The 20,708-nt window shown below is 41.2% G+C and overlaps 1 long non-coding RNA gene across 2 annotated transcripts in view; it reads right to left on the bottom strand.

The window, feature by feature from the left end:
- LOC308596232 overlaps positions 1–20,708 on the bottom strand; it is a 65,337-nt gene that overhangs the window by 7,351 nt on the left and 37,278 nt on the right. The window contains exons 2-4 of one of the 2 annotated variants that reach the window (XR_014012416.1): positions 6,315–6,495; positions 5,361–5,432; positions 4,851–5,015 (exon numbers count right to left, since the gene is read on the bottom strand). This is a non-coding gene — a long non-coding RNA (uncharacterized lncRNA). Of the gene's footprint in view, positions 1–4,760; positions 5,016–5,360; positions 5,433–6,314; positions 6,496–20,708 lie in introns of those variants that run through there. The other variant, XR_014012417.1, reaches the window with a different exon arrangement.

Below are 20,708 nucleotides of genomic sequence, written 5' to 3'. Positions count from 1 at the left end.
AAGGAAAGAGGAGGTTTTGCTCTCCCAGATTTGAGCCTATATTATGAAGCAGCGTGCCTACTTTGGCTAAAAGATTGGATAAAACTGGAGAACAGAGACCTATTGGATTTAGAAGGTTTCAATAATTGGTACGGGTGGCACGCATATCTCTGGTATGAGAAGGTGAAAGTCCACAGGGCTTTCTTAAATCATATTTTCAGGGGACCAATATATCAGGTCTGGGAAAGAAATAAGAACCTTCTTGAAAGAAAAACACCATGGTGGATCTCACCGGTAGAGGTCTTAACAATAAAAAAAACCAACATGGAAGGGAAGTTAGCCACTTACGAAGATTTGGTAAGAAAATCAGAACAAGGGCTTAAACTTAAACCGTATGAGGAAATAAAGGATCAATTCACCGGTTGGCTACAATATCATCAGGTGAATGATATGTTAAAGCAAGATAAAAGAAAAATGGGCTTTGAGGACAAGAAATCAAAATTCAATATAGAAATAATAGAAGGTAAAAACAAAACATTGTCTAAATTATATGACATATTACTGGAATGGCATACAAAAGACGAGGAAGTCAAAGAGGCAATGATTAAATGGGCAATTGACTTCGGCTATAACATCGAATTTGAAAAGTGGTTGAAATTGTGGAATAGAGATATTAAATTTACGGCCTGTACGAGTTTGAGAGAAAATGTTTGGAAAATGCTCTATAGATGGTATCTTACGCCGGCAAAATTGGCTAAAATCTATAGATCAGAAAATAAGACATGCTGGAAATGTGGTGAAGTGGAGGGAGACCTCTACCATATGTGGTGGCAATGCAACAAGGTGAAGGTTTTTTGGGAAGCAATTTATAATGAACTTAAAAAAGTTTTTAAATATACTTTCCCCAAAAGACCTGAGGCCTTTTTGCTGGGAATTATGGGTAAGGAAATAAAAAATGAAGATAAAAAAATATTTCTCTATGCCACCACAGCCGCAAGAATTATGTTGGCACAAAACTGGAAAACAGAAACTATACCTAACGTAAGTGACTGGCAGGTCAAAATGATTAACTATGCCGAGCTAGATAGATTAACAGGCAGAATACGAGACCAAGACGACCAGAAATTTCAAAAAAATTGGAGTAAATTTTGGAAATATATTGGAACGGATATATAGGAGGAACTGGCGGTATTAGAAAAACTTTATCAGCTAATAATTATAAACTTTAATAAACTAATTACGCAACCCGGGATTTATTTGATACTTACCAAAAGGGTGAAGGGAAGTCAAAGGCTAAGTAGAGCCTAATGTTTATATTATTTTTTTGTATGATTGTACACTTACTTTTTGTATAGCATGAAATTAGGATGAATAATTTATGTTAAAATGTTTATTTTTGTATTTGTTTGTCCTTTTTTCTTTTTTCTTTTACAAATTCTGAATAAAAATTTACTTGCAAAAAAAAAAATCATTGTTTTGTTGATTTCAAGTGAGTTGAGTTCCCTCCTTTTTAGTTCTCTAAATTTAAGGAGTCTTTTGGCTCCTGTTTGTAGCGTGATGAGAGGGCCATGATACGATACGATATCTGAAAAATGTTTTGTCCTATTTTGCTAATTTTTGAGGAGGTTTGATTTTTAAGCTGTGCTTTCTCTTTTACGCAAGCTCCCCTAGTGTCAGCTTTCATGGTGTCCCAAAGGAGGGGGTTGTTATATTGTCTACATCATTTTCTTTGGAATAGTTTTGGAGAGTTTTTGTGAGACTCCCTCTAGTTAGTTTATTTGTGGTTAGGATAGGACTGAAGAACCATGATGGGGTGGTTCATGTTTCTTCTCCTATTTTAAGAGTAGCTTCTACTGGGGCATGGTCTGTGATTTTAATGTTACCTATGTTCATTGATTCAACCAGGGGGATCAGGCCTTGTGGGAGCAGAATGCTGTCAAGTCTGGACAATATGCCGTAGTGCCTGGATTGTAATGTGTGGCTGGTGTCTGCTGGGTTTTCTTCACACCATATGTGTTTTGAAGCATTTTTAACGATTGATAAGAGTACCTAATTGTTTGGGGTTTCCTTCAGAGGAAAGTTGCCCATGGGATTGTAGGGTGGATATCTTTCAGGTGCCTCTCATGTTTAGGCTGAGATCACCTCCCAAGATTGCTTCCCCTTTGGAGAAGGAGAGGAATTTATTTAGTGTTTGCTGGATGAGCTCTAATTGTTTTGAGTTTGGGGCATATATGGAACCAATGGTCAGTTTAGTTTTGCCATCTAGCATCCCTTTAGCAAAATTTTATCTGCCTCTTGTCTTTTCACACTGTTGTGGTTTTGAAATTCAGGTCTCTACTGAATATCATAGTTACTCTGTGGGTCTTTCCTGAGCCAGGTGCAACCCATTGTTGACTGAAGCGGGGTTCGCTCAGGAGTTTGATTCCTTTGGGTAGATTGTGTGTTTCTTGTAGGAAGGCAATGTGTGATTTCATGGTGTTTACATATGAGGTGATGCGTTTTCATTTGATGCGGTTTTACAACCCCCTCATGTTTAGTGTAATTGCTTTTAAACTAGCCATTCTGTTTGTCTACTTTATAGGATAATACCCTGACAGCCCATCAGGGTTGTCCTATGTCTCTCACTGTGTCAATCAAACCTATTGTGTTGCATTGACATAAAGTGTGGTGGGTGGGGGAAGAGGTGGGTTAGAGTTAGATTTGGGTTAAAGAGTGGGGGATAGATTACAGAAAGTAGCCTATACAGTGGTACCTCTGGTTATGAACACTTCAGGCTATGAACCTGGAAGTAGCTGTTCCTGGTTGTGAACTTTGCCCCAGGATGTGAACGGGAATTGCGTGCTGGAGGCGTGCGTGCAGCAGGAAGCCCATTAGCAAAAGCATGCCTCAGGATTAGAGCTTAAGAACGGACCTCCGGAAGGAATTCAGTTTGTAACCAGAGGTACCACTGTATGTAGTTATAGAGGTGTTTGTTTGGGGTAACTTGGACCATCTAACATCCAACCGATTGGTCCTGGGTCTCAGCTGGCATGGAGGGCCTTGTTTAAGAACAGGACATCCTCCTTTCTTATTTCACCTTACTGTTATTGCTATTGTTATTTTTCTTTTCTTTTTTCCTTTCTTGTTTCCCCCCTTTGTGTTTTCTTTGTTTTTAAAGAATATATATATATATATCATCTCAATATGATATGTAAAGAAACAAATAAGTAAATAATATTTTTTTTGTCTCATTCTCTCAAAGGGGTGCTTTTTTCTGGGGGCACTCAAGGGTACGCAGTACTGCCACCTTTTTTCCTAGAAGAAAAGCACTCTGCAGAAGAACTTCCACTTGCAGAAGGACATCAGGGTGAATACTGAATAAACAGGTCACCTGGTGGAGTTCAAACATTCCAATACCTTCTCAGTGTGTTTCCCTCGTCTTCTTAACCAAAATAAAGTGTCTAAACATGGGTGTGGCTGCCTCAGTGGCTTCTTGGGCCAACGGTGGGAGGGAAGAGGAGAATTCACCACAGCAGCCAAGGACAGTGCCCCCTTGCTCTGAAAGAGGAGGTGGCGCAGCTCCAGAACAGCCTTTCCCAAAACAGAGAGCTAGAAATAATAATCCCAGCACAGGATGGGTATGAGGTCAGGAGTCTACTGTGAGAATGTCTAGATATATACCGTTATATCATGAAGTTCAATCTGTAGGTTAAATGGAACACAATGGGGCATGTGGAGCATTTGCATATATTGTAACTAGGATGTGTGACCTGTATTTTAAGCTATTTTGTGTTTAACTTGTATTTCATGTATTGATTTTTACTGTTTACGGCTTAAATACTTTTCTTGAAGTTATACATGAATAAAGAAATGCTGGGAGATTCCGGTGGGTTGGGGACCTTCTTGAGCAGTGCTGCAGGATCTCACAGCGCTGCTGTAATGTGGTCCTAGTGACAGCCACCCTAGAGGTCTTTTGCTAGGTTTTGCATGAGTTGCACCTCAGAGTTTCAAAGAGGGTCACCACATGTGATAACAATAGATACTTGATGTTATTCCAGAATGACAGGCAGCAACAAGATATTGTCTCAACTCAGTTGGCTTACCTGATTCTACTCTCTAATCGTGGACAGACACAGAAAAAGCAAAGAGGTTTCAGGACAATGATTAGGCAAGAGACTGATGGCATTAGGGAAGAAATGGGTGCCATTCACAGACTGAAAGTACATTACTGTGAAATTGGACCTTCCTAATGAACAGCTGTTCTTAGTTTCACCTAAATATCGTATGTGCAGCAGTGGGCTCAGAAGGGCCCCAAGTAACAAACCTTTGGTGACAACAGGAGGCTGAGCTCTAGGAATGCTGTGAGTTAGATACTCATATCTAATATGGAGTACAGAGCAATGGAAAGGTTGAGGACATGTTCTGGAAGCAGAAGGTCCCTGGTACAATTCCTGGCATCTCTAGCTAAGCAAAAAGTATCACGTAGCAGGTGATAAAGACCACTGCTAATTGGACAATATAGGTCTAGATAGAGAAATAGTCTATTTGGTTTAAGGTCCCATTCCTTTTCTTCATCTCTTTATTTGCATGCCACTTTTCCTAGAAAATTGTGCCCAATTTTCTCACAACATATAAAATGAACAGTAAATACTGTATAACATTTTTTTTTTAAGAATAACCCTAATGTCCATAAATAAAGAAAATAAATCCACACAACATTATATAAAGCATTATATAAAGCAATACACAAATAAGCTAACCTAACCGAACAGCTTAAAATGAAGTAGGAGACACTACTAACACAGAAATAAAATGATAGTATACAAGTTGGGCGGGGGTGGGATCATTATTCCAAAATGACATTCCATAGAAGCTCACCACAGTTGACTTACCAGCATTAGATGGTAGCTACAGCTCCCACTTGTGGTAGCCTTCCTTCTCAGCTCTTACCGAGTTTCCTCTGTCAGTTACTTTTCCATCCCTCACACGGGGAAGGTAAAGCTAGCCACTCCTCCTTCAAACCCCACATATTCTCACCGCAGTTTTGGTTTTGCTCACTGTGATACATGACGCAGAGGTGTGTTTTACTAAATCAGCAGATATTGTTAGGTCGGTAGATACAATCTGCAGATATGTATGGGATATTTTTTTAGTTTTTAAGATTACTGTCACATAGAAAATCATCTCTACAATATATGGGATATATTTGTAAGCCATCTGTGTTGTTATGCACACTGTTTTCTAAGCTTTTACAAAAAATTGGTTGAAAAAAGTCATGGGATGATACAAGTTAGTTATTACACTTGTAAAAGGTTATGGATTAAGTCCAGCTGAGTTTTGTGGCAGATTTGGGATGTGTGATTAGAAGAAGGAAAACAAACATAGATTGAAATGCCACCAACCTTTATTGGGCCCCGAGAATCTCTGAGTCTGTATGACAGAAGGCTTTCCTGTTTTCAACGGGATAAAGGAGACTGAAACAAAACAGCACAGATTCTGGCTATTTGCATCTTTTAATGACTACTCCTCACGTTTGGGCCCCTTTGTCAATCTCCCCGTTTTCAGGGGTTTAGCTGTGAAAAGTGTGGATAGCATTGCATGCCCTCATAAACCACGGAGTAGACATTTGTCTAGGATGTTCCCTCCCACTAAATTATGCTTCCCTATGGCTGTGCATGTATGGGGTAGCCAATTATCCTGTCTGGGTGTTGCCAACAGAGAGAGGTTTAAGAAAGCTAACACTGACTAATGCAAACAATTTTGTTTTAATTAAATTATCATGTTTAATGTTTTTAAAGTTCTGCGATGCTACAGTTCAGTGATAGCAAATCTGAGTGATTCCTTATTCTCGCTTGCTTGGAAAGAACTAGAAAGAGATGAGGATGAAAAACTCCCACCATCTTAAACTTAAAAAAGCTCAAAGAGGTTAAAATGCAATAAAAAAGTTTATGGCACCACTGATTTATGATTGCTCTGCAGACAATACACTGCTTGATATTACAGGGGGTGGGATTAATGCAAAGAATAAAGGATTGCCTGACAATATTTTTGTAACAGTAGTTAACAACATAGAAGACAAAAATACATAACTTATGGCACATGTTCGGAAATGGACAGAGTAGTAGAGATTAAAGCGTTATGGGTTCATTAGCCCAGCATCAAATGAAAAACTGATTCAAAGTACCAAATTGCATATTTAGGAAAAAGCTCAGCTCTCCTGGCCTTGGCTTCTGCAGGTTTCTAAGAACACACCAGAGCTAAATAGGCTACATAATTTTCTGTGCCAAAAAGGGCATAGTACAATTGTATTTACTGCCATCTTGACACGACCCCCTGATATTTGTCATGCTACTTACCAAACCCTTAATCGCTTTCTGTATGTTGAGCATTCGTCCTGATTTGATTGTACAAAGCCTGTGCAGAAGTTATGCGATGTCCACTCTTTATTGCACATTCGTTTCTTTGCATGGAAGTTGTGTACAGCATCGGATAAATGTTGTACATACCTAAATTTGCTGGTATGCAGTTGAATGCCTCCTGAAAAATAGTAACAGTCTGACTACAGGTGGAAGAAAATGGCCTGCTGTCTGGGACTGTGTGAGGGTCTGTGTGGGCACTCCCGCTTTCAGCTAACTCTAGTCAGAATTGCCAGCTCTCTTTCTCTGCCCATTCCAACTTCCAGGCTGCTGTTTCTGTGTGGGCTCTCTCGCTCTCACTTTCCTTTGTTGGGTATCTCATTCAAAAAACACAGAGAGAATCTCTCCAGCTATCCAGACACTGTCTGCTAACCATTAACAAACGAATGATCAGCCAGCAGCTGTATTATAAATGCAGCATAATATTCTATTCTTCTCTATAAAGAAGACCTGTTTGGTTGTGATGTCAATGTAGGTATCTCTCAGCTTATGCGGGGGTTATATTCCAGGGATCCCGCCAAAATCACATAGTGAAAACATATTTGGCGCAATGGCAGGTGGGATTGCCGGTCTTTCCCCCCCAGGACATCCGCTCCCCTTTTATTTTTTTATATTTTGCCAAGTGTGTAAAGTTGAATGTGCACAAGTTACAAGCTTACTGAACACGGATGTTACCTTGGACTGATCAGCTTGGAGTTGTATCCTGTTTGTGGCCTCTGTTGCACTTAAGAAACATCCTTTGACCTTCTGTATCTTCTGCAACTGTATAAGATGACCCTCTCATTATTTTCTGCTATTTGCTTTCTGCTTTATTGCTTATATTTGTGATAGAAGAACTTCATCAACATTTGGTGATCAGGAAGTTTTAAATGTTTGACATTTTATCTTTTTTTATATTTTGCTGGAAGCCACCCATAGTGGCTGGGGAAGGGCAGGGTAAAATAATAATAATAATAATAATAATAATAATAATAATAATAATAATAGGGGTTCAGCTCCAGCTCAAATGCTTCTGCTGCAAGGAGTGCCCATCCCAACGCTTAAAGCAAATGGGATGGGCAGGTTTTGTGTGTCTGGGGAGGAGAACAGCGCCAACAACTCCTCTCCACTCATGGCTTATCCTTTGGTAGCTCAGTGGTGGAGAACCTCAGGTCCAGGGCCAAAGTGCATTTTCCCAGGGGGGAAAGGTGTCCCTCCAGAACTTTCTCTCTGGTCCTGGTGACTGGTCAGGCCACATCTCATCCCTCAGCACACCGCCTCTCTCCCTGTCACACTCCTCGCTAGCTCTGCTTCTCATTTTCCTGGAGTGTTTTTGCCCAGCTGGAATGTGTCCTTGAATTCTGATAATGCCTCTTGCTTGCCCAGGTTGAGAATAGAGAAGGATGCATGAGTAGATGTAGAAATTAGCATACTGTACAAAGGTAAAATTTACATACATTATTCCATCCACTTTGGCTAGATAGATCGAGAATAGCTGATAGTAAGGAAATAGTAAATTTAATTCTTAGAGTACTAAAAGAAAAACCCCTATAAAACACAAAAGCCAGAGGGGAAGGACATTAAAGAATATGTAGCATAAGCTGAATTTCAAACCTTAAATGAAATAGATAAGTTATGGCTGGACCAAAGTGCAAGTTGTACTAAAATGCAGCAGACCATCAAATAAGTAAAGATAGGAGAACCACCTGGATCAGATGGTTTTATCCCAGAGTACAATAAGTAATTTATAAATATTATCCAAGACACAATAACAGCAGCTCTAAATGAAATATATACTCTAAACCATATACCTCAAGAATTGGGGAAATAATTTGATATATAATTATAATATAAATATATATACTAAAGGAAAAGACCAAGGAGATGTAGCACCATACAGACACTTATTGAATTTTGACTATAAAATCTTTATGGCAGTTCTAATGAACAGAGTAAATAAAATAATTCCTATTAATATGGATTCAATGTGCATTAAATAATATCCACAAAGTTCAAGCCAGTTTTTTTAAAGGTAAATCTAGGAACACTGATGGACATAGCAGATTACAACAGAAAAAATAACTGTAAGCTGTGTGTGTTTTTGGACACTGAGAAGGTGTCTGACAGGTTAAAATGGCCCTTCTTAAAGGACTGTATGCCATGTCATTGTTTTGGGACCAACTTCTGTGAATGGGTCAATATTACTTACAAGTCTCATGCCTAAATGCCAAACATCAGGTTTCCCAGCTTTTCATTTGCTGAGGGGTGCAAGACAAGTGTGGCCTTGCCAGAAGTATTGTTTACACCAGGGGTCACCAAACATTTTCAGCAGCGGGTTGGTCCACTGTCCCTCAGACCATGTGGTGGGCCGGACTATAATGGGGGGGGGGTGAACGGATTCCTATGCCTCACAAATAACCCAGAGATGCATTTTAAATAAAAGGGCACATTCTACTCATGTAAAAACATGCTGATTCCTGGACTGTCTGTGGGCCGGAATTAGAAGGCGATTGGGCCGGATCCAGCCCCCAGGTCTTAGTTTGCCTACCCATGGTTTAGACGGTCCTTAGAGCTTTTGGCAGAAAGCATCAGCTAGCAGAATAAGATTTCACATATACCCATAGGACAAACAGAACTAAAAGTATGTGTGCTGGTGATACGGCAGGTTTTTTTGACGAATGGAGGAATTAGAAAAGTTCCTGCAGAAATATGCAAAAGTAGCTGGGTGCAAAGTCGGGGTTACAAAATTGAAGTGCTTCCTCTAAATCTTGAGGTTTTGATAAAATTCAGGATGCTAACTGGTTAACAAATAAGACTCTGCTCTAAAGCAAAATATCTGGGCTTGAGTATTAGCACAGACTTGCAAGACTTGTATAACATCAATCAAATTACTTTGCAACATCAAGCGCAAAAATATTTAGAGAGATGGAGGAGTGCATCCAAGTTTTTTTTTCAGATCCACTGTCTTAGTTTGCCTACCCATGGTTTAGACGGTCCTTAGAGCTTTTGGCATTTAGCATGAAAAATAGCCAGTCATGTTTGTACAACTAGCAGGCTCCAGTATGCTGGGCACAGAGCCATTTGTGGAGGGAACCCCACTGCAAATAGCAGAGCCCTGTTGTCCCTCAACCCCTGCAAACACACAGATACTCAACACACGGGGCCATTACATGGAATAGGGGACTTGTGTGCACCTGCATAAGAGCTTCTGGATCTGGGAAATGATTCATAATGAATTGAAGAAAATGTTGAAGATAACTTCTGTTAAAAAACCAGAGGCCTTTTTATTAGGAATGACAGGTGAAAACATACCAAGAAATGTTAAAAGACTATTTATGTATGCAACTACAGCCACCAGGATGCTACTTGCCCAGAAATGGAAAGAAGAGAAAGTACCAACGGAGGAAGAATGGATCACTAAGATGGTAGACTATGCCGAAATGGCAAAGATGACTGTGAAAATCTGGGACCAAGATGAAAAAAAGTTTATACAAGACTGGATTAAATTTATAGAATATTTTAAGGTCCGCTGTAAAAGCCTGAGCAGGATTGATGTAGCATCTATGAAGTATTGTGAATTAGGGTTATCAATGGACTTGTAACTGAATGAAAAATTAAGGATGTGTATGGTAACAAAGGGGAGAAATTGGAAACCAGGGGGTGGAGGGAAGTCTAGGAGGGATGAATAAGTAATTAATTTGGATGTTAAATTATTGAAAATTTAATATGAAAAAAAGAGCTGCCGGATGAGGCCAGTGACCCATCTAGTCCTGTTCTCACAGTGGCCGACCATATGCAAGTGGGAAATGCGCAAGCAGGACTCCCCACTCTTAGCCTGCTAGCAGTGCCTCCATATTGCAGACTTTCCACTTCATTTGGACAAGGAATGCAAGATTTACAGGGGTACCTCGGGTTACATACGCTTCAGGTTACACACTCCGCTAACCCAGAAATAGTGCTTCAGGTTAAGAACTTTGCTTCAGGATAAGAACAGAAATCGGGCTCTGGCGGCGCGGTGGCAGCAGGAGGCCCCATCAGCTAAAGTGGTGCTTCAGGTTAAGAACAGTTTCAGATCAAGAACGGACCTCCAGAACGAATTAAGTACTTAACCAGAGGTACCACTGTACAGTGGTACCCCGCAAGACGAATGCCTTGCAAGACGGAAAACCCGCAAGACGAAAGGGTTTTCTGTTTGGGAGGCGCTTCGCAAGACAAATTTCCCTATGGGCTTGCATCGCAAGACGAAAGCCCATAGGGAAATGCTGGCGGTCGGGAGCAAAGACTTTCGCCCACAGCCGGCCTTCAGAAGAGGACCTCTTCTGAAGGCCGGCGGGGGGCAAAAGTCTTTGCTCCGCCCCGCCTGCCTCCCCCCCCGCCTGCCCCGGGCGATCTTAAAATGCTGGCGGGCGGGAGCGAAGCGTTCGCTGCCGACCCCCAGCATTTTAAAATCTCCAAGGGACAGCAGAGAAGTCTCTGTCCTGGGGAGATTTTAAAATGCTGGGGGTCGGGAGCGAAGCGTTAGCTGCCAACCCCCAGCATTTTAAAATCTCCCCCTGTCCCGGGGATTGTATGATTGTACACTTACTTTTTGTATAGCATGAAATTAGGATGAATAATTTATGTTAAAATGTTTATTTTTGCATTTGTTTGTCCTTTTTTCTTTTTTCTTTTACAAATTCTGAATAAAAATTTACTTGCAAAAAAAAAAAAAAAGGAACGCATTAATTGATTTTCAATGCATTCCTATGGGAAACCGTGCATCGCAAGACGAAAAAACCGCAAGACGAAGAGACTTGCGGAACGAATTAATTTCGTCTTGCGAGGCACCACTGTATTAACTTCATGTTTTTGTATGAAGGCCATAAGAAAAGCTCTGCTAGATCAAGCCAGTGGCCCATCTATTCCAGAACATCCAACATTTTCAAGTCCCAAACTGGGACGCACATCTTCCAGGAAATGCTCCTGGGTGAGTCACATGATGTACACCTTGCTCTCGCCCTGAAAAAACGCTTTTTGGGGTTCAGCGTGAGAGCATGAGAGATCACGGCACCCAAAATGGCTACCAAGATCTCACGTGAAAAAATGGGATTTCCCCTTTTCCCAGGGCACTTGGGAGGTACACTAGTCCATTTCCCTATTCTTATGCTGGCCAACCAGATGCCGCTGGGAGTCCGGTAAGCAGGACATGCACACAACAGCAGTTCCCTCTCCTGCGATTTCCAGTGGTATTGAGAAGCATATTGCCCCGACTGTGGAAGTCGAATCTAGCCGTTACTGCTCATAGTCATCGATAGCCTTATCCTCCATAGAATCGGAAAAGTTGGAAGGGACCACAAGGGTCAGCTAGTCTAACTTCCTGTAATGCAGGAATCTCCTTTTTGTTGTTGTGAATTTTTTTAATTGATTTTACATTTTCAAAACAAATTTCCAATATCACTACTAAACATTCGTTTTTCAATTCACCCCCTCCCCGTTGACTTCCCTCAGCTTCCATTTCTGGTTTGTTACATCAAATGATACATTCTGCTGTTTGTATATAATACTATGTTATCACATTGTTATTGTAAAAGGTTCCCATTCTTTTTCAAAGTCCCATTGTCCTTTTCTCACAGTTTGCCCATTAACTTTGCTAACTCTGCGTAGTTCATCAGTTTTTCTTGCCATTGTTCTTTAGATGGTACTTCTCTAGTCTTCCAATTTTGTGCTGTTAGAATTCTTGCTGCTGTTGTAGCATACATAAATAATGTTCGTTTTTCTTTCGGCAGCTCTTGTCCTAAAATACCTAACAAAAAAACTTCTAGTTTTTAAACAAATGTTATTTTAAACATTTTTTTAGTTTATTGTATATCGTTTCCCAATTTTTTAAAATAATCTTACAATCCCATGTATTGCAGGAATCCCAACATATGGTCCTCCGTCCAATTTGAATCATACCAGACCCTGTTTGTCTTTGCAAATATGCTAGCAGTTTTATTGCTGCATCGCTAGGAGGGCATGAATATGTCTAATCTTATTTTAAAGCTGGGACGGGGGTGGTGCTGTGGGTTAAACCACAGAGCCTAGGACTTGCCAATCAGAAGGTTGGCGGTTCGAATCCCCGCAATGGGGTGAGCTCCCGTTGCTCGGTCCCTGCTCCTTCCAACCTAGCAGTTCGAAAGCACGTCAAAATGCAAGTAGATAAATAGGTACCGCTCTGGCGGGAAGGTCAACGGCGTTTCCGTGCCCTGCTCTGGTTCGCCAGAAGCGGCTTAGTCATGCTGGCCACATGACCCGGAAGTTGTACGCCGGTTCCCTCGGCCAGTAAAGCGAGATGAGCACCGCAACCCCAGAGTTGGCCACGACTGGACCTAATGGTCAGGGGTCCCTTTACCTTTACCTTATTTTAAAGCCATCTATGTTGGTGGCAATAAGTGCCTCTTGTGGGAGCAAATTTCATAGTTTAACTATGTGCTGTGGGAAGAAATATTTTATTTTGTCCAGTCTGAAATAGGTCACTGAGCTAGGGAGGTGCGTGGTATGATTCTGCAGGACTCATATGTTCCTAGTTTGCATCGCAAAGGGTAGCTGTGTTAGTCCATTGTATGAAAAACATTGGAGAGCTCTCCGGCCTCTGAAAGGCTAATATTTTTTGCCACGAGTTTGTTTGCTGCAGCCCACTTTGCCAGATTTGTTTTTCTTGCCATTTAATCTAACAATTGGCTGTAAAGCTGCTGAAGATGTCAATCTACTGGGAATAAATTTATGTAAGAAGTTATTTTCTGGAGACCACAGCTGACTGAATTTCTTCTTGAATACCCGAGTTGGAAGGAGTGACTGGGGTTCGAGCTTTAACAATTCTAAAAGCTTTTTACAAGGAGTTGCATAAGTTATTTGTAGGCTTCCAAATGGCCTTTAAAAGCTTTTATTTTTCTAAGGGAAATGTGGAATGTTTCTTTGGTCAAAATATTTTCTTCCAAAAGCATACAGTAAGTACATATTGCGGTATTCCTTCCAAATCCACTCCATTTTATATATATATTTTTTAAAAAATGTTTCTGTAAAAGAGGGCTGGCAATAGAAACACAATTTTTAACATCAAAACGCCAGGAGGGAAAAGCGTATTCCTCACATCATCAAAAAGAGCAGTTTTGTCCTTTTGACCGTTTCTTCACAGCCTGCCTACTTGCCACATCTGTTTGGCAGGTAGGTAATAAATGGTGAATTCACCTGATGGCTCGGCAGCTTCCTTTGGTGGGGAGGGGAAAGGGAAGGAAATCAAGTAAAGTGCTCCTGCGAAAAGGATGGCAATAATTTTCACATCGCTGCAAGCCATTCTGCGAGTCATTCCTGTTCCAAGGAGTGCACCAAAGCACCCCAGTTAATTCCCCACAATTGCCACAGCTACTGTACCTTTGTGACTCTACGCGTCATTTGCCCACTCGTAATCAGCAGCCTGGTAATCACTCCTTTCACAGTGAAATGGGTTTGTTTATTTATTTATTTATACTTGCCCTCCCCCTTTCTCCCCCCTCCTCCCGTTTTGACTTAATTTTGACCTTCAGCAGCCAGGCAAGATTCCTGCCTCCACAACCGGCGACAGGTCGCTTCCATCCATGAGCGTGAGGTAAAAAGAGAAGTATAATGGTATGCATTTATTTCACATCCAGGCATTTGGATACTTCCAAGGACAATGCTGTTTTAGCCTGGCTCAAAACGACAGCAGCAGCAACAGCAACAACAATTTCAAGGAAACAAAGCTATCTCCAGCTTATTCACTGAAAGTGAGTAAGGCATGGGCACGGCTGCAGAGAATCTGGCCCAAATAATTATCGTAGTTTCTTCATTTGCATCGCTGCCCAGCCCATTTCCTTTCAAGAACTGGAGAGTAGGCAAAATGAAAACCAAAGCTACATAACACACCAAATGAAACATGGGTTGGGGGGCAGAAATCATTGGAGGTTGCAAACTTTACAGTACAGGTAACGTGCATGTTTATGGGGGTTAGGTTCCTGGCCATCATGCATATAGGCAAAATCACATAAAGCCAGGAACCTCTGGAACCAGAGGTGTGAGGTTGCCCCTAAGATTGAAAGGTTTCAGCGTGTGTCACGCATGCGTGGCGTGTGATGTCGTGTGTGCTGCATGTCACGCGGGGGCGTAGGGAGGGAGGTGTGCGGGGTGTGCGGTCTGCCCCGGGTGTCATCCCTGAGGGGGTGACAAAATGGCGGCATTACTGTGGGGCCTGGCCTGCAGTATGCCTGAGCCACGTGTCTCGAGGCCCTGTGCTGCCCGAAACGGCAGCGTGGGGCTTGTGCCCGCCAGGCGGACTCCGTGGGCAGATCTCTGTGCCACTCCCCATGTGTGGCTCACCCCCCTGCCCCTGTGGGCAACTCACCCCGCCCCCGCCACTCCAGGTGCTGGAGCAGCTAGCTACGCTCCTGGTGCCACGCGTGTCATGGACGCACACCATTGCATCATCTAAAGGGGGCTGCGGGCTCTGGAGGAGCCACCCACTGAAACTGCTACTCGTGAAATATTCCACACACGTGATGGGAGCCAGGCCCCCTCAACTGTGAGGGAGCCCAGTCCCCTTCCAACAAATATTCAGGGGACCAAAGACACATCAGCCGCTAGAGTTGGCTTGCCTGCCTGGAACTGCCCCCCTCCCGCAGAGGCAGAAGGGCTCTGGCAGGGCCCCGTGACCACAGCTTTGTGCAGAGGCTGGAACTGCTCTTGATAACAATAGGAGAGGATGAGAACCTTCATAGTTGGGGCTGAGAGCTAGTGTGGTGTAGTGGTTAAGAGCGGTAGTCTCGTAATCTGGGGAACCGGGTTCGCGTCTCCACTCCTCCACATGCAGCTGCTGGGTGACCTTGGGCTAGTCACACTTCTCTGAAGTCTCTCAGCCCCACTCACCTCACAGAGTGTTTGTTGTGGGGGAGGAAGGGAAAGGAGAATGTTAGCCACTTTGAGACTCCTTAAAGGGAGTGAAAGACGGGATATCAAATCCAAACTCTTCTTCTTCTGAAAAGCTAGCAGTGCTAATGCTCAAATTTCACATGGTTTTTCTGATCAGACATAGGAGGGGCCTCCTTGCCATATCTATTGGATTAGAAAAGGAGATTGAAAGAAATGTCTCCACAAGTTCATAGAAGTATAAAAAGTGCATGGGACAGGAAAGAGTGTGTGACTTTGATTTTTTATTTATTTAACTTGCTTAACATTCTCACTGGGAGATCGTTCACCTGTATGAGACTGCAGAAAAACAAAGGAAAAAGAAACCAAGTTAAGTAGGTTTCCTGTTAACAGGTGGAATTCAGAGTTATAATTATTTCATTTTGAAAAACCGTTTTTTCCATTAACTTCTGATTTAAATTTTAATGCTTAATTTGTTTTGATTGAGTTTTTAATGTTAGTTAGTGAGGATGACACAATTAAAGGCATCAAGAGTATATAATTATGTTCCTTATAATTATGCCATAATTGTTTTAGTATGTTAAATGATCTGGCTAATCGATCCCCCCCCCCCGCCTTTCCTGGTTAAACAGCAGCTTTACACCCATCCCTGTTTTGGGAAATGGCACACAATGTGGGTTTGGGGGAGTATATTTACAAGCATTTCCATTAAAGTTTCAATGGAAATTCACTAACTAGTGAAACATTCATGCATTGAATCTCTCCCTTTCCAAGTGACTTTTGCCAAAGTGCTGAATGCTTGGCTTGCTTACACAAATACAGCATTCAATCAAACTAATGGGTACCTTGGAGTACTCTTGTGCTGGATATTATTAAATCAACCACCCCCTTGACAAATATTGAGCTGTGATGATAAACACTATTTCTAACATGATGCCCAGGTAACAAGGCAGTGCAGTTCTTTGGAAATAACATTAACATTAGGACAAGACGTTGTATGATTAAGGTGAATGGCCAAATAAGTCTTCCTATTCCTTAATCTTCAGAAGATTATTGCACAAACACATCGACTGCTTTTCCCAACTGTGTTGGCTGCATATTAAAATAGTGATGTGCAAGTCTAACTACTTGACTCGAATTGGTGCTGTTTCACTCAAATTGGCTGCTAGGGAACATGCTTAAATTAAGGGAGAATGGCTGCTGTTTTTATCCGCAGCTATAATTTTTGCTTGTAAGCAATGGAGCAAAAACAAACAAACCTAAGAGTCCTGTGGCACCTTAAAGGCTGACAAATTCAGACGAACAAAATTAGGGATGGGAGCATCTGTCAATTTTGGTGTGAATGGCTCCTAACAATCGGGTTTTTTTAAATGCAGTTTTTTTTGCAAGCAATTTTCCCTTATATAATTTATGTATGTTTTAAGTGTTATTTTCACCAATTTCTTCACTTTTATGCACACGTCCCCCTAATATATGACTTTTTGGGAAACATTGGTTGGTTGGGGGACTGTATTGCAAAATTCAGATAAGTGCAGATTTTTGAAAGATGGCTGTGTTTCACAAACTGTGAATTGATCGATTCACCTTTAAATGCAAACTGAATCAAATTCCTCCCCATCACTACAGAAGACTAATTGGCCAATGTGTAGATATAGGTTGGCTTTAGTTTTAGTAGTACCAGATACTGACGTGTATGCTTAAAACTGGATTATATTCCTGCAAAAACAAAGAAACAAAGACGTAGGATCAAGTGGTTCATTTGAGTGGCACATGTTGGCCAGAGCTCCTGGGAAGCCCAAAGGCTTGTTCAATGCTATGACTAGGCTGCACCCTTCAAAACTACGAATGCTCATATATAGCCCAACTGTCCTTCCCAGAGATGAAAAGGGAACAAGCATTGCTACAGCAGTGTCAGAAGCAGCAACAGTGCCACTCCTTAGGCAAGCTTAGCTCTAGAAACTGGATCACAATATCTGGAGGGATAAGAAATGAGGAACACGGTCCCACATACATCTGAAAAACAGAATTGGGCTTTGATGCTGTGACCATTACCTGTTTTATTTATTCAGCTTTATCTATTGTGTACTCCCATCCGATGTCAAGGAAATAAACAACTATCTGACTTTTAGAAGACATCTGAAGGCAGCCCTGTTTAGGGAATTTTTAATGTTTGACGTTTTATCGTGTTTTTAATATTCTGTTGGGAGCCGCCCAGAGTGGCTGGCGAAACCCAGCCAGATGGGAGAGGTATACATCATCATCATCATCATCATCATCATCATCATCATCATCATCATTATTATTAATTTTCTACTCCAAGATGGCTAAGAATTTATTTGAAATAACTGGTTTCTGCTGTGGCTATGTGCCCCGTGGCTATGCTATTCCATACTCCTCACTCCTGGTTCTCTGTATCATTTTTATGCTGCCATCGCAACTTAAAGAGTGGGGCATGTTCTCAAGATGATGGCGTCAATGCTGGGCACTTTCCCCTCCTTCAATTATACCCTCCAAAGGAACTTTCTACGGTCAGGAGAGAATTTTGAATTGTGTTATGAAGGTACTTTCTAATATTGGGGCTGCTTTTCATTCAGCCGCCTCTTTTGTCACACCTCTCTCAAAAGAGCCCACATCCTAGAGGATGATCTTCCGCCTCTTTCACTCTCCTACTGTAGTTTTGTGGCCCTTTCACATCATTAACATTTTGCTTGAGAAAAGTGCTGTTAATGCATGGCGATGGCATGGAGACTACCTTTAAGAACAGTTAAAGAGTGACCCCGTTGGGAGGAAATGTTTGTTGTGCATTTTGGCCTTGAAGCACAAGTCTTTTAAAGGTTTCCATTAAGTACTGGGCGTGTATACTTAAAGGCAGCACAAAGCCTCTGGGAAAGCACTGGTGTAGCAGGGTTGCTGTGGTAAGCACTCTTTTCTCCTCAAATGCTCCAGCAGTACCACGAAATCCCATGTAAGTGGCCAGAGGAGAAGTAGGAGCTGCCTGTAGGTAGTCTTATCCTATTCATGAGCTCCTTTCCCACTTTTTAAAAATACTGTTTTTGGCAAACACTCGATACTTGAAATATAAAATGTATGGCTCGCCCACTGGGTTACGCACAGTGTGTAGCTTATTGAATTTAGCTAAATTGTGAGTCATCCATCAATAGTCTTCCTGGTGAACATACTTGTAATAATTTCACACATTACAAACAAAAGTAGGTATGATTTTCAAGATTTTTGAAGCATTTTCACCCTTGGGGATTTTATTCATTTTTTTATTATTATTATGCTTGATTTGCTGCTGAAAGAATGTGTCAACCTGGGAGACGGAGCCAGATGCTACGAGAAAAGACAATGATTATCGGTCACTTCAAGCCACCTGGTACACTAACGTGCTGACGGCTTGCATTGCAAAACAACTATTGATTTGTTTAGTTAGGTTGCAATCTTAAGCATATTTACTGGGGGGGGGGAGAGATGTCTCATTGAACTAAACAGGACTTACTTAGGAGTGAGCATGCTTAGGATCATGTTATCAGTGCCTTTATGCTTTGTATTATGTTTCATTTCCACCTTGCTCACTGGGATGTCAAATCAGGGATGGGCAAATCTTTCACTTTCGCATTTTTCCTGTCTTAAGTCCAGTTCTCCATATATCCACATCAGTTTCCTTTTTTTTTTTTTTTTTGGAAGTCCACATAAAAAATCACCAGCATTTTAGCACAGATTTCTTCTAATATGCACAAATTTACTATGCAATTTTGCTAATATACACATTTTGCAAAGCAATTTCTCTAAATATAATGCATCTTTGTGCTATTTTCTTCATCGTCATTTTATTTGTCTGCCAGCTTCCATAATTCGAGGCGGCTTACAGCATGAAAAGATTTGCATAATTACAAACTTAACAAAAGTTCTCATAAACAATAAATAAAAGACATCAAAAAGTACAAAAGAAAATTGAAGCGCTTTCACACAAATCATAATATATAAAAATAAAGATACAAAATATTGATATCAATAAGAGCAACAAAACACCCTAAACAAAACCCCAGCCCAAAAGTCTGTCATGCAGCCTCAGCTTTTGTAGCTGGAGTCAGTCAGGTTCACATATCGTTTTGGAACATGTGTATTAATTAGGTAGGTTCACCTTTAATTGCAAGCTGCATCAAACTGCTTTCTCATCCCTAAGTACAAAATCTGACAAATCAATTGAAAGCATATACAATGTTACAATAATTTGCTGTACAATAATAATAAGGACAAATTGATTAAATCAAACCAACTATTTCATCCAGCCAACATAAAGCTTGAAGCAGGCCACTGTGAACAAAATGAAGCCAAATATACCCAATGTATATAACCAATATACAAAATGAAGCCAAATATACCCAATGTATATAACCAATATACAAAATGAAGCCAAATATACGCACACTGACCACCCAGCTGCTTATGGGAAGCCTGAGGACCTGAGTGCAGCAACACTGTCATCACTCATGACCGCTAGAAAATGGCATTCAGAGATGTAATCCCTCTATCCCCGGAGGTTTAATATAACTGTCATAACTAGTAGCCACTGATGGCCTTTTCCTTCCATGAACTTGTCTAATCTGCTTTCAAAAGCCATCCCAGTTGGTGGCCAGTGCTTCATATTGTGGGAGCAAATGCTGTAGTTTAACTAAGTCTGAAGCACTTTCTTTTGTCTGTCTGACTCTTCCAACATTCACCTTAATTGGATGCTCATATTGGAGGGGGGCAGAGCCAGAAGCAGTCTGAGAGAGGAGCTCCAACAAACACCAACATACTGACTTTTTCTTTGTGGTGAATTTTATGTGAAGAACCTCTAAGGTATTGCAAGTAGGACGGTGGATGCTGGTCAAGCATGAGAATGGTAGTATGGCAGCTCCATTGTATACACACCTCTCTGTGTGTAAGAGTGGATGAATCTGGAGAAGCACTGGACTATTATTTAACCAATAAAATATTAGAAGTCACATGTCAAATGCTGTTGACTGACAAAACATAAAACGCTGTCATTTAACAAATATTGCATGCCAAATGTCATAGGTTGAACACTGGAAGTTGTCTCACATACAGTACTGCAATGTCAAATGCTGCAAATTGTTGTCAAAGACTCCATGTCAATATTTGCAGAGAACAATTTTATCAAATTGGTTTATTCAAAGAAGAAGAAATATGACTAAGTATGACTAAGTTGGGTACCACCTATATATAACATTGTTAATAAAACTAGGAGCAATAGCAAGCTCCAAAAACAATTTAAAAACTGAGAAAATAATAAAGGCATTTGCCTAGCATATAAATGAAAAGTAGATGAGCCTCACAGGTGAGAGAATTCCAGGAGTAGGTGGCCACCATAGAAAAGGACCTGTACCCAAATCACTTCTCATAGCAGGGCCCCTCGGAAGAGCACCTTTTGTGACGATATCAGTGCACAGACAG

The sequence above is a fragment of the Podarcis bocagei genome (genome assembly GCF_964188305.1).
Source record: "Podarcis bocagei genome assembly, chromosome: 1".
Classification (NCBI taxonomy): domain Eukaryota; kingdom Metazoa; phylum Chordata; class Lepidosauria; order Squamata; family Lacertidae; genus Podarcis; species Podarcis bocagei.
This window is presented reverse-complemented; position numbering and strand designations above follow the sequence as displayed.